We start from the raw sequence: 14,401 nt of genomic DNA on the forward strand, positions 1-14,401 counted from the left end.
TGCCTACCTCTCTTACCCTTCCTGGAGTTAACCCATCTATGTGACTGTATCTGAGACTTTCCCCCCTTTCTTTAACTGCCATCCATCACATACTGTTGCTGTAGCAAATTCCTCATTGCTTCTATTTGTCTCTCCAACCGATCCACTTGATCTGATAAGATTCGCATCCAACAGCATTTATGGCAGATATAATCTGCAGTAACCCTTAAACTCTCTTTAAACTCCCACATCTGACAAGAAGTACATATCACTGCAAAGGCCATTTTTGATGCTTCACAATCTACAGACCCAGAAAATAACAGTCTTATTCCTCTACAAGCACTGCCCCAAGTTAAATTAATAGCTATGGCTTATATTTTAAGTTTAATCAAGCGACTTATCTCCAAAAACATATAATCAAGAAAGAATCCACTGTACCCACCACTGCAGCCTTTCTCTTGGACAGACTTAAAACAACAATTAACTTATCTGATTCTGTGCTGTGAACTTCGCCCAACAGTTCCTCCAAGATTGGTTGTGAATTTCACCATTAATTTTCCCAGATGCACTCTGATGTCCAGCGATACACAAATTCAAACAGCAAAGGCAGTAACTGTGCAGGTTTTCTCTCTCTCTCTCTCTCTCCTGCACTGTCCTCACCATGTGCTTCCTTTGTCTGCTCTTCTCCCGTTTAAACTGCTATTGTTTTGACTTTTTTTTTCCAAAGTTCCAAAACAATGCAACAGCATATAAACAGTAATTGCTGCTCCTGGAATTCGAGAAAGTCACCTCCAAAACCTAAAATACCTCAAAAAAAGAAGCAGCTCTTACAGCCAGAAATTTTTCCCATCCTCCTGTACTTGAAGAATTAGGGCCAGCCATTCACAAATCAAAGGGTGGTAGATGTTAAGAACCCTCTTCCATAAAGGGCAGTGGATGCTGGATCATTCACTAATTTTAGATCCAACATAGATAAATTTTTGATAAGCAAAGGTATATGATAATGCATTTTCTGGGCCGACATGACACTAATTGTTTCAGTTCAATTGAGGATATAACTTTAAAAATGTTCTGCGATTTACATATGAAAGAACTGAAACCAACATGGTCATTCTAAAAGATGAGAGACTTAACAAACAATCCAGGTATTTTTCAATATATAACTTCAGTTACATCACACTGTAAACTTTTGCTATAAATTCTGCGTCTTATGACCTTATACTCCACAACCACCTGATGAACGAGCAGCGCTCCGAAAGCTAGTGCTTCCAAATAACTATAACCTGGACTATAACCTGGTGTAATGTAATTTTTAATCAGGTTTGTGAAGTCAGGCCACAGGTCAACCATGATTTCATTGAATGGTGGAACAGGTTCAAGGAGCTGAATGGTCTACTTCTGTTCCTTTACTTAATGGTCTACTTTGCTGCTGGTTGAGTATCGTCCTTTTCAATCACATGAAGATCCCTGGCAGGAACAATCAATCCTGAGTAGATGTCTTTGTTGAATGGGTGGCAAGCAAACAGAGACTCCATTAATGGCATGTGTAGTTCGTACCACTGATCAGTCATTTTTACAGCACTGTAACACAGCTATTTCTGCATTCTGTTACTTCATCTGTTGTTTCTGATATCTGCCTCCAATTGTTGAGCCTGGAACTTGACTAGATACACTCCCTGACAAGTTGTATTGCAGATAAACTTTGAAGTTTAAAATTTCAATGGGATTTGTGCAGCATAAAGCAAAATGTTTTGTGCTACTGTATAAAGTCAATAAGAGGAAACTATTGGAAGTATCAGAAGGGTCCAGTACCAAAAAAAAAACAAATATTTAGAGTAAAGAAAAAGTGATAACATGAAGAATTTTCAGTGCAGCCAGTTGCTGAGATCTGCAATGTGCTGCCTAAAAGATTACTCGATGGAAACTGGACATTAACTTTCAGAAAGAGATTAGATAAGTACTTGAAAGGAATTTACTTAACACTGCTATTGAGACAGAGCAGAGGAGTATGATTAGTTGGATAAATCTGTCAAGGAGATTACACAGGAACATTGACCTTCAGTGGTATAAAGATGCAAGTGACCCACAATGTGGAATAAGTTGATTGTATTAAAAGGCAATAATGGAATTCTCAGAAGTCTGTGTTACAGGAGGAAACCTTAGAAGACTTTTCTAAAATAGTTGGAATAGTGGGGTTTGGTAATTCCTAACATATTTATGTTCTTTGTTTTGGATTTAACAGATTTTGCAGTAATGATGCCAATTGTTGCTACTTGTCTTATCTACTTATGACCATGGCTGTACCTTTATGCCTTTGTGATTTGCCATTGCAGCACTTCTGCTGGTTCGTTCACAACAAGCTGGTGAGGTGGGAGGCACAGAGAGCCAGGAGCCCATCTGTGGGGAAAGGAAACCAGATGAAAAAGAGGGGATAACAAATGTAGAGGAGAGAAATTGGGCACCTTTGAATTCACCTTTAATTAATAATAGCTCTTTATCAGTCTAGTTTTACATTATTTTGCTAAAAGACAAAAGCTATACCTTGGAAATGTACCAATGGTATTATCACTAGAACAGAGTTAAGACCATCATCGAATGTGTTGTGATCTTTTTGAATGGTGGGGCACATCCAAAGGGTGGAATTGCCCAACTGTCCCTGTGTCCTATGCATCTACGTTCCAGTGTGAAAATATTTGCTAATATTCAGCTTGGAAGTGGAGGTGGCCAGTGGAAATCCACGATATACCACTCCATCTGTCTGTATGATGATGTATATCCAACTCCTAAGTCAGCACTGGGACAACCAAAGCAGAAAATGTTTTAGGTAAGTCAGTCAATAAGGTGCAGAGAAAAGACCTGGGCAGCACGGTGGCTCAATGGTTAGCACTGCTGCCTCACAGCGCCAGGGAACCGGGTTCAATTCCAACCTCAGGTGACGGTCTATGTGGAGTTTGCACATTCTCCCTGTGTCTGTGTGGATTTCCTCCGGGTGCTCTGATTTCCTCCCACAGTCCAAAGATGTGCAGTTTAGGTGAATTGGCGGTTACTCTTTGGAGTGCAGAATTGGGCTGAAGGGCCTGTTTCCACACTGTAGGGATTCTATGAAGACAAATTTGAAATGTCAGAAATGAAAGGAAAAAGGATCTGGGGAGGGAAATGTAACAAGAAACATTGATGTCTTCTATTTTTGCATCAAAAGTTTTAAATGTGAAGAACGCCAAAGTCTATCTTGTTCATCTATCTTGGTAACGCACACACAGAATGATAATAGCAAACAACTTTTCCGTTAATCTGCAACAAAACTAGAAATGACTTGAGAAACACCAAAATGCACAGAACTTAGCGACCCACAGCTCCAAAGCCGCATGCCCTATGTTACTCATATGTTGCATCCACAAATGTTATTTTCTGGAAGAGATGTGTCTACTTTGTATTTAAATGAATCAACACTAACTGCTCCTATTCTCTCTCTTAGGAAGGAGTCTGTCTCATTGATTGAATATTTGATTACTGAAATGTTGCTTTACACCAGGGTATTTCTGTGATATTTCCTCTTCTGGGCAAGTTGGAATAATCTTTCATTGTCAACACTATCTTTGTAATGTAATCCCTTTTAGAATCTGAAATACAAGCATTGCTTTACTTTATGCAGTCCTATTGAACAGTAGTGAGATCAACTTGTTATTGATTGGAATCTCCAAATCACATTCTTTCACTAGGTACACCTCACCCCACCACCATTTTCCTAAAATACTAATTTGACTATCTGTTGAGGATTCTGAAGTTTTTTGATGAAACATTAACCAGACCTGTCAGGTGCTCACCTATTGTATGATCTTATCCAGTAAGGAAATCATACCATCACTTCTCTCCTACTTATGGAAACATTTCCACATCCACTTTATGCAGGCCTCTTAGTACTCCGTTAGATGACGGGGATCTGATTGAAACTATCTAGACTTTGCATACAGACCCAGAGTCCTCAATTGCTCCTCATATGACAAGCCTTTCATCCCTGGGATCATTTTTGTAAACCTCCTCTGAACCCATTCCTGATGCTAGCATATCCTTCCTTAGAAACCCAAAATATAGGGGTCCAAATTACTCACAATATTCCAAATGTGTTCTGACCAGAACCTTATACAGTTTCAGTAGTACATCCCTGCTGTTGTATTCTAAACCTCTTGAAACCAGTTCTAACATTGAATTTGCCTACCTCACTGCCAGCTGAATCTACATGTTAGCCTTAAGAGAATCCTGAATAGGACTCCTAAGTCTTTTGTGCTTCACATTTCCAAAGCCTTTCCTTAATTACAAAATAGTCTTTTTTTTTCTATGAAAGTGCAAAACGTCTCACTTTCCCATATTTTATTCCATGTGCCTTCTTTGACCACTTTCTTAGCCTGTACAAGTCTTTCTGAAGCCTCCCATTCCCTCAACACTACCTGTCTCTCCCTTGGATACATATCAGATCTCCTTTGAGAAGTACTGAGATCAGTTTGATATTGATCAAGCAGTTTTCTTTAACCATGTACACCTCACCTTACCTCCAATTGACTAAAATACTCGTTTGATTATCTATTTAGGATTCAGAAATGTTTTATTGAAACATTAGCCTGTCTCATCAGATGCTCATTTATCGTGCATTCTGCTGGTAATTTTATTCTTCTCTATTACTGTTTGCATAAAAGTGGGCGGCACGGTGGCACAGTGGTTAGCACTGCTGTCTCACAGCGCCAGAGACCCGGGTTCAATTCCTGCCTCAGGCAACTGTCTGTGTGGAATTTGCACATTTTCCCCGTGTCTGCGTGGGTTTCCTCCGGGTGCTCCGGTTTCCTTCCAAAGATGTGCAGGTTAGGTGAGTTGCCAATAATGTTAGGTGAAGGGGTAATGGGTCTGGGTTGCCAATAATGTTAGGTGAAGGGGTAATGGGTCTGGATGGGTTGCGCTTCGGCGGGTTGATGTGGACTTGTTGGGCCGAAGGGCCTGTTTCCACACTAAGTAATCTAATCTAATCTAAAAAATTCAACGTAAACAGACCATTTGTGCCATCCAAGTCAGACCAGTGTTGATGCACCTGTTCAGACATCTTTGGAGATGGCCTTGAATCCAGATCTTTTGGCCGAAAGGTAGAAACAGTATTGCTGTGCTACAACCAAGCTTCCCCTTAAATCCTTTGAAATTAAAGGATTGAGTAGTAGCCACTCTGTTCACCTCAAACAATTACTATGGTAGCACATTCCACATTCTTGCTCCTCTCTGGGCTAAGCTATTCCTTCTGTGTACACTGACTATTTTTTGATGACACTGACATTGACAGTCTGCTCTTTTTCACTTCTGGAAATGTCCTCTCTGCTGTATCAAGACGTTTCCTAGTTTTTAAAAACTCTCGTGGAAGAGGAAACCAAAAGATCCCGCTTGATCATTTTCAGACAGTTTTTTGTTTTCCTCTGTGGCAAATGCTCCTGATGGGTTTTTTCAGTGCTTTCCACCAAAGATTCTTGATCAGTAGAAAATCAGCACCTTTAGTATGGACTTTAAGAAAATTGTTCCAAGTCTAGATACTTCCCATGTTAGCACTAGCTACATCACAGGATTATTACAGCAATTTCTATCCAAATAATAATCCAATGCTCTTTTGAATGTCTCAGCTGAACCTGGCTCCACCACATTTCCTGGGCAGCGCTTTGCATCCCCTAACTGTTCACTGTGTGAAAGTGTTATTATCACAGTACCCTTGCTTCGTTTCCGCATAACTTCAAGTCTTTGCTCTCCTGCCCGTGTTCTTATACATGCAGGGACTGCTTCTCCCATTCTACCCATGATTTTGAAGACCTCTATTATATCTCCTTTCAGCCTTTCAAAATTATGAGGGGCATGGATAGGATAAATAGACAAAGTCTTTTCCCTGGGGCCGGAGAGTCCAGAACTAGAGGGCATAGGTTTAGGGTGAGAGGGGAAAGATATAAAAGAGACCTAAGGGGCGACTTTTTCACGCAGAGGGTGGTATGTGTATCGAATGAGTCCTAATTTCTTCAGTCTATTCTCCTTACTAATTATTCTCATCCCTGGAATTATTCATGTAAATTGCTTCTGCAATCTCTCCAATGCATTTGCAGCCTTCCTATAAAATGGCACCCACAACTGAACACAGTTGGTCGGCATGGACGGGTTTGACCGAAGGGTCTGTTTCCATGCTGTACATCTCTATGACTCTCTCCAAGGAGTGTAGTCCTAATTTCTTCAGTCTATTCTCACTGCTAATTATTCTCATCCCTGGAATTATTCATGTAAGTTGCTTCTGCAATCTCTCCAATGCATTTGCAGCCTTCCTATAAAATGGCACCCACAACTGAACACAGTACTCCGGCTGAGGACTAACAAGTTGCTTGTACAAATTCAACAACACCTTTTTGCTCTTGTACTCTATGTCCTTCTTAATAATTCTGAGAACACTGCTTTATTAACTTTTCTCTCAAACAGTCCTGCTACTTTCAATGATCTGTGCACATATACATCCAGGACTCTCACTTCCTGCACTCCTTGTAGAATTAAACTCCCCATTTTATATTGTCTTTCATTGTTCTTCCAAACAAAGTACGTCACCTCACACTTCTCTGCTTTGACCATCATCTGCCACCTATCCACCCACTCTACCAGTTTCGGTGACCTTTTTAGAGATTCACTCTGTCCTCCTCAGCTTACGTTCATCCAAATTTAATGTTATCAGTAGACTTTGAAATTATCTCTTGTACACTAAGATCCAGTTAACGAAAACCAGGAGTCCCAATACCAACCTCTGGGGAACTCCACTACAAAATGCCATCCATCTGAAAAATATCTTCTAACTATTGCTCTCTCTTTCCTAGTTCTCAGCCAGTTTGTGTTCACTTTGCTACTGATCTTCTATATTATGACCTACAACTTTCCCCACAAGTCTGTTGTGTGACAATATGTCAAACATCTTCTGGAAATCCATGGATATCACTTCAGCAGTGGTTCTCGTAGAACTTTGCTGTTACCTCTTCAAAAAAAGCTCCAGCAAGTTAGTTAAATATAATTCCCCTAATAAAAGTCCAAGCCAACTCTTGCTAATTAATCTACCTTTATCCGTGTGATAGCTAATTCTATCTTGAATAGTTGTTCGTAGAAGTTTCTGCTACCAGCAAAGTTAGACTAACTGCTCTGTAACTGTTGGGGTTATCCTTGCAATCTTTCTTGAACAGGGCCATAATGTTTGCAATTTTTCAGTCTTCTGGCACCTCCCTCAGTCCAGGAAAGATGAAATGATTATGGCCCTACAATGTCTAATGTAACTTCCTTCAGAATGATTGATTGCACCTCATCGGGTGTTTTTGACTTACGGTGTCATCAATCTACCCAAGACTTGTTCCTTATTCATTTTATCTCTTCCTCTATCACTGTGCTCTGGGCAGCATTATCTTCCTTTGTAAAGATAGAGCAAAGTATGCATTTAACACCTCAACCATGCCCACTGCCTCCACGTGTAAATCCCCTTCTCTATCAGTCTTACTCCTTCCTTTAACTACTTTTTCTTATATGCTTATAGCTTGACTTTGGGATTTCCCTTTATTAGCTGCTAGTCTTTTACAGTTCTTTGTTTCTCTTGTATGCTTTTTCATGTACTCCAAATGTTTGGTATTCCTGTTCGTTCTGCCTTGCATTGTCATAAGTACACTTTATCTTTCTAATGCTAGTTTCTACCTCCTCCATCATCCAGGGAATGTTGGATTTGTTTGTCCTACCTTTTCCATGAGAGGGAATGTCCCTTGACTGTACCTAAAAAAAATGGTGGCCAATTGACCAGAAACACATACTCCTCCCAACCTCTTCCTTCAATCAATTCTGCTCAGCCAAACTTTTACCTCATTAATCAGCGTTAGCATTTCGGATCCACTGACCCTTCCTCAGAACTGAAGAAGTTCAGAAGAAGAGTCACTGGACCTGAAACGTTAACTCTGATTTCTCTTCACAGATGCTGCCAAACCTACTGAGCTTTTCTAACAATTTCTGTTTTTGTCCTCATTATAGATACTTTGGTCAGAATGACCCAGTTGAATTGTTGATTTAAGGTTATTTATTTGATTTTTTTTTTGAAAATAAATACAAGGCAAAGGTTATCAGACTATTCGACCTGTATTCTCATTGTGACAATTGTTATTCTCACTCCTATTTTTCAGTAGTAATTGGTGCTTTCTGAATGCCTTTGCCGAGTCTCCGATGTAGTTATGGATCTTCGGGGTCACAAAAGCATCAGTCCTTTCATCAGAACGTGGGCAGTGTTGTGAGGTGGGGCTAATCAGTAACTGGCATCATTGATATGCCAACATCATTTCATAAAATTTCACTTTTCCTTGCCAAAACTATTCAGTATGCCCCTGTTATAACCATCAGATGGGGGGTGGCGCGGGGAAGGGGTGGGGGGGGTGGGTGGAGAACAGCCAAACAACAGTTTATAATATCCTAGGACAAGCCAAACAGAGACATGCATGAGAATTCCTAGAAGCATGGCATTCCAACTGGAACTCTATCAACAAACGCATTGACTTGGACCCCATTTATCACCCTCTGACTTAAAAAAACAGAAAATGCCATCACCAATACAGGAAATGACACCGCCAACCCAAGTACACCTAAACACATAAATAGAAAGCGGACTATAATACCAGTGCTTCACCGGACACTCACTGATGATGTTACCTGGTATGGTGATGAAACGTCTGAAAACTACCTTCCAGCTCAGTGAGCAAACTTATATCAACAAATCCAACAACTTACTGATTTTTAAAAAATAACTTTTTGTTCCTCTCGATTTTTCAAGCCCTCGGTTACCAAGTGTCCTGTAACTGGAAACAGTGTCTCCCTATGTAATCTGTGAAAACGCCTCAATTTTCAGCACCTCTATGAAATCTTCCTTTAATCCTCCTTATCCTCCAACAGATAATCTGATCTTTGCTAGTCTCTTCAACTAACAGGAAAATGTCATTGCTGGTGCCATCTGATTAATCGTCTCTGCACACTTCCCAAGGCCTTAATGTTCTTTCTAAAGTTTAGAAGCCTAGACTCAGACTCAAATCCCAGCAAAACTACTATCAGTGTCTTGAAAATTCAACATAATGTTCTCAAAGGATATTTTTAAAAATAAAACATTATCAGCCTGTCCTTCCACCATCAAAGATGTAGCTTAAACTGTTCCAGGTCTTTGTTAGTGTATATATTTAAAATGTTTTTCTATTTAGTTTTTTTTAATTCACTCATGGGATACTGACATGCCTGGCTGGGCCAGTATTTTCTTGCCTGTCTTGGGTTGCCCTTGATGGGCGGTGAGCTTCTGCCTTGAACCACTACAGTCCACGTGCTCATAAACAAAAACAAAGAGCTGGAAAAACCCAGCAGGTTTGTCAGCATCTGTGGAGAGAAATCAGAGTTTTCATTTCAGATCCAATATCCCTTTTTTAGAACATGTGATAACTGGGGTAAGGTTGATATTCATGCACAAGGTGAGGTGGGGTGGGAGGGTAAATAATAGGTGGAAATAGAGCCCTAAGAGAGAGAACAACAGATGGACAGGCAGAGGAGTGATTAAAGGTCAGTCTGGGTGAATGAATAGTTGCTAATGAGGGCAATTAGTAGCTGACAATGGGTATAAAGTCAGGGTTGGATCGGAGAGCACAATGCAGTCAATTCAGAGTGATAGTCCTGATGAAGGACTTATGCCTGAAACGTTGACTCTCCTGCTCCTTAAATGCTGCTTGACCTACCTGACCTCTCCGCCCCCACCCCAGTCTTTCCTATCACCCTCACCTTGACCTCTCTCCACCTATCACATTTCCGACCCCCCTCCCCCAAGTCCCTCCTCCCTACCTTTTATCTTAGCCTGCTGGACAAACTTTCCTCAATACTGAAGAAGGGCTTATGCCCGAAACGTCGATTCTCCTGTTCCCTGGATGCTGCCTGACCTGCTGCGCTTTTCCAGCAACACATTTTCAGCTCTGATCTCCAGCATCTGCGGACCTCACTTTCTCCCGGGAGAAGTTTAGAGGAAGCTGACGGTGTCTATGGGATAGGAAGAGGACTCTTGCCCAAAGAAATGGGTTCAGAGGCAAAGGTGACAGGAGAGTTCAATGTCATGTTGTGTCTGAAATTCACTAAGGTGGGTGCTCAGAGATAAAACTGAGACTTTCGCTGAATACAGAGCGTCCTGCATCAGAATGGAAGGTCAGAAGTGGAAGGAAGTGGATGCTTATATTGCCACTGGACATTTAATTTCTTCCAGAGTATGCTATTTGACTTATGCCCATGTAAGATTTCATATATTCTCATTTCACTAGTTGCTGCTGCGCTCAAGATTATTATCTTTATCATGTCAACTCACAACCAAGAGCATGAGCATCTCCTCCCAGTCAGAGAGAGATGGTTTTTTGATATGGTGCTCCTCAACCTCCCATAAGCATGAGGAACAAGAAGAAGCGGACCTCCATGAGTTACCAATGTCACTATAGGATTCAACCAGCATCACCTTATCACTTTGCCCCACAACATTAGCCACCGAGCAAACTGAGCTAATCGATGGCCACCCTTTCAAGCTTTGTGTCATTTGAAAGCTTTAATTCTTTGATCCATATCCAAATCAAGTTCCTCGTGTACATGATCAAACCCCTTCCTCAGTGCCTGCCTACGGAACCGACTGATCCCGCATGGACTCCAGGCTAGATTCGGACCATCCTCCACCACAAAACTCTAGCCACCTGACACCTGGAGGAAGAGCGCCTCATCTTCCGCCTTGGGACCCTGTTGCAGTTGTATAAGACTCTGGTGCGGCCACATCTGGAGTATTGTGTGCAGTTTTGGTCGCCATACCATAGGAAGGATGTGGAGGCACTGGAACGGGTGCAGAGGAGGTTTACCAGGATGTTGCCTGGTATGGTGGAAAGGTCGTATGAGGAAAGGCTGAGGCACTTGGGGTTGTTTTCATTGGAGAAAAGAAGGTTTAGGGGTGACTTGATAGAGGTGTATAAGATGATTAGGGGTTTAGATAGGGTCGACAGTGAGAATCTTTTTCCACGTATGGAGTCAGCTATTACAAGGGGGCATAGCTTTAAATTAAGGGGGGGTAGGTATAGGACAGATGTTAGGGGTAGCTTCTTTACTCAGCGAGTCGTGAGTTCATGGAATGCCCTGCCAGTAGCAGTGGTGGACTCTCCCTCATTATGGGCATTTAAGCGGGCATTGGATAGGCATATGGAGGATAGTGGGCTAGTGTAGGTTAGGTGGGCTTGGATCGGCGCAACATCGAGGGCCGAAGGGCCTGTACTGCGCTGTATTGTTCTATGTTCTATGTTCCAATCACATGGGATCAATGTTGATTTCATCAGTTTCCTCATTTCTCCTCCCCCCACCTTATCCCAGATCCAACTTTTCCAACTCGGCACCACCCTCTTGAACAGTCATACTTATCAACTTCCTTCCCACTTATTCGCTCCACCCTTCTCTCCGACCTGTCACCATCATCATCATCCCCCACCTTCATCTACCTCAGGTACCTCCCATCCCACTTCCAAGCCCCCCCACTTCCCTCATCTATCTCTAAGCCCCCTTGGGCCAACCCCTCATTCCTAATGAAGAGCTCATGCTCAAAACATCGACTGTCCTGCTCCTCGGATGCTGGCTGACGGTAAATGGAAAAGCCCTGGGGAAAATTGGTGTACAGAGATATCTGGCTGTTCAGGTCCATTGTACCCTCAAGATGGCAACGCAGGTCGAAAGTGTGTTCAAGAAGGCATCTGGCACACTTTCCTTCATCAGACAGGGTATTGAGTACAAGAGTTGGCAGGTCACGTTACAGTTGTAAAGGACTTTGGTTCATCCACGTTTGGAATACTGTACTGCATACAGTTCTGGTCGCCACATTACCAAAAGGATATGGATGCTTTGGAGAGGGTGCAGAGGCAGTTCACCAGGATGTTGCCTGGTATCGAGGGTGCTAACTATGAAGAGAGGTTGAGTAGTTTAGGATTATTTTCATTAGAAAGGCGGAGGTTGAGGGGCTACCTGATTGAGGTCGACAAAATCATGAGAGGTATAGGCAGAGTGGATAGCAAGAAGATTTTTTCCCAGAATGGGGGACTCAGTTACTAGGGCTCATGAGTTCAAGGTGAAAAGGCAAAAGTTTTAGGGAGATCTGGAAAGTTCTTTACACAGAGGGTGGTGGGTGCCTGGAATGCATTGCCAGCAGAGGTGATAGAAGTGGGCACTATAGCATCATTTAAGATACTTCTAGACAGATACAGAATTGAGCAGGGAGCAGAGGAGTACAGAGCCTTAGAAAATAGATGACAGGTTTAGATAGAGGATACGGATCGGTGCAGGCTTGGAAGGCCGAAGGGCCTGTTCCTGTGTTGTAATTTTCTTTGTTCTTTGTAGGCAAGATATAGCATAAAGGGGCATCACTTGTTTTGTGTCTTGTCAGTAGTTGTAAGTACATCCTATCCTTCTAGTTATGTGCTTTCTGCTCTCTTAAACAAACCTGTAATCAGGTTAAGATTCTGAGTTTACCTTTCATCTACAGTGTTAAAGATCTTCTGCAATTAAGTTCCCCAATTAATGAAAATAGCTTCACTTTTAAAGAATGAATGTCAGTGAGTTTTAAACTCTCAACCTCACTTGGGTTTGGAGTGCCTCCTCAATGTTTTGAGGTGCAACAGTTTCTGAGGGTCACATGCTCTCCAGTAAATTGAATGACAAAGGTGTGAGATGAGAAATTCCTCCTTTTACACCCTGCTGCATGTTTTAACACTGACTTTCACAGCTATGAATCAACTTAAGCCTTTTTTGACACGTTTTGCCAAAGTTTTCACACATCAAGTATAACAGTAGTGTGTGACCTGCAGTACAACTGAAAGTTCCTGGAGCTAAAAGGAAGGAAATGCACCTTTTCAATAAGAGAACTTTCTTTGAGTCCACCCACAAAGTTGTTTCCTCATAGAGAAGAAAGGCTGATGTTTCATTGTAAGGTCTTAGTTGGTCTAGTTGCTGGCTATGGGAAGAAGATGGGAAATTTTCCCTCTGATCAAGTATCAGTACTCTCCTGTCCACTGCCTGTGTAAATTTAAGTGTGTACTATATATAGTGACCTTCCCCTTTCATGTGACATTTGGGGGGACGAAAACTAGTGACTGATGCAAATAGGTATTGGTTATAATGATGCTGTTAGATTCACATTGATGATGAATAGTGATTAAATGGATTTCCTAGCATTGAATGAGAAGACCGTTTGATGAGCCAAAGGGGGGAATTATAATAGTTGTACATTTCCCAATAAGGTTTGTGTAAAACGTAATTAGCTAAATCTTTACTGTTGCGTGCACATGTTCTAGTTTCAGATCTGGGAACCCCTGGGAAATGTTTCCTCTGATCTTTGTTTTCCCCAGCTGATATCAGCTAATGGATCATGTAGGACAGACTCCTGGGCTTCCACTTACTCCAGTCAGTCAGTCGAATCATGCTTGATCTTTTGTAACACCATCTACCAATGTGGTTGGACATTCCTTGAAAGTGCTTGCCAATTAATCTTATGTTTTTAAAAACTTGCAAATGACTGGTGTCCATCTCTCCTACCGTAGGGAAAAGTTGACTGCGATTTACCTTATCAATGCCTCTCATAACTTAAATCCATCTATAAGGCCACCCTTCGGTCTCCTACGCACCAGGGAAAGAAGTCCCAGCCTAGCCAACTTCTCCTTCTAACACAAACCTCCCAGTCCTGGTAGCATCCTTTGTAAATCTTTTCTGCACTCTTTTTCTAGTTTAATAGTATCATTTTTTAATAGTAGGGCTATCAAAAAAATTTGAACTCTACGCACCACCCTGAATGTAGCCTTGCCAATGTCTTGTACATCTGCAACAAGATGTTCCATCTTCTATACTCAGTGCTCTGATTAATGAAAGCTCACGTATTGAAAGCTGTCTTCACTGGCCTGTCTATCTGTGACTCCATTTTCAAGAAGCTATGAACCTGTAGCCCTAGATCTCTTTCTTCTGTAACACTCTCTAGAGCCCGACCATTGACTGTGTAAGTCCTACCACAGTTTGCTTCACCAAAATGAAACACATTGCATTTATCTAAATTAAACTCCATCTGCCATTCCTCAGCACAATGGGCCAGTTGATTAAGATCTCACAGCATTCCCAGATAACCTCCTTTATTTTTCACCATACCACACAAACTTACTAACCACACCCTAAATTCGCATCCAATGACACTCATTGCTGTTCAGGAGGGAGTTCGAAGATTTTGAGCAAGTGACGGTGAAGGAACAACAATGTTTTATGCAATCAGTACCTGTTGAATCCTTCAATCATTTAACCATATGAATTCAATCCCTCCCTGAATCTGCATCCT

At 41.6% G+C, this 14,401-nt stretch overlaps 1 protein-coding gene across 6 annotated transcripts in view; it reads left to right on the forward strand.

Annotated features, from left to right (window-relative positions):
- The window catches only part of rad50 (RAD50 homolog, double strand break repair protein), a 216,201-nt gene that overhangs the window by 4,886 nt on the left and 196,914 nt on the right, over positions 1-14,401 (forward strand). For 2 of the 6 annotated variants that reach the window (XR_006313549.1, XM_043703200.1), the window contains exon 1: positions 8,274-8,289. The exons of 3 other annotated variants lie outside the window; for them this stretch is intronic. The gene's annotated coding sequence lies outside the window, so the exon portion shown is untranslated. Of the gene's footprint in view, positions 1-8,272; positions 8,290-14,401 lie in introns of those variants that run through there. One more of the 6 variants, XM_043703199.1, reaches the window with a different exon arrangement.

The sequence above is a fragment of the Chiloscyllium plagiosum genome, chromosome 14 (assembly GCF_004010195.1).
Source record: "Chiloscyllium plagiosum isolate BGI_BamShark_2017 chromosome 14, ASM401019v2, whole genome shotgun sequence".
NCBI classification, from domain to species: Eukaryota; Metazoa; Chordata; class Chondrichthyes; order Orectolobiformes; family Hemiscylliidae; genus Chiloscyllium; species Chiloscyllium plagiosum.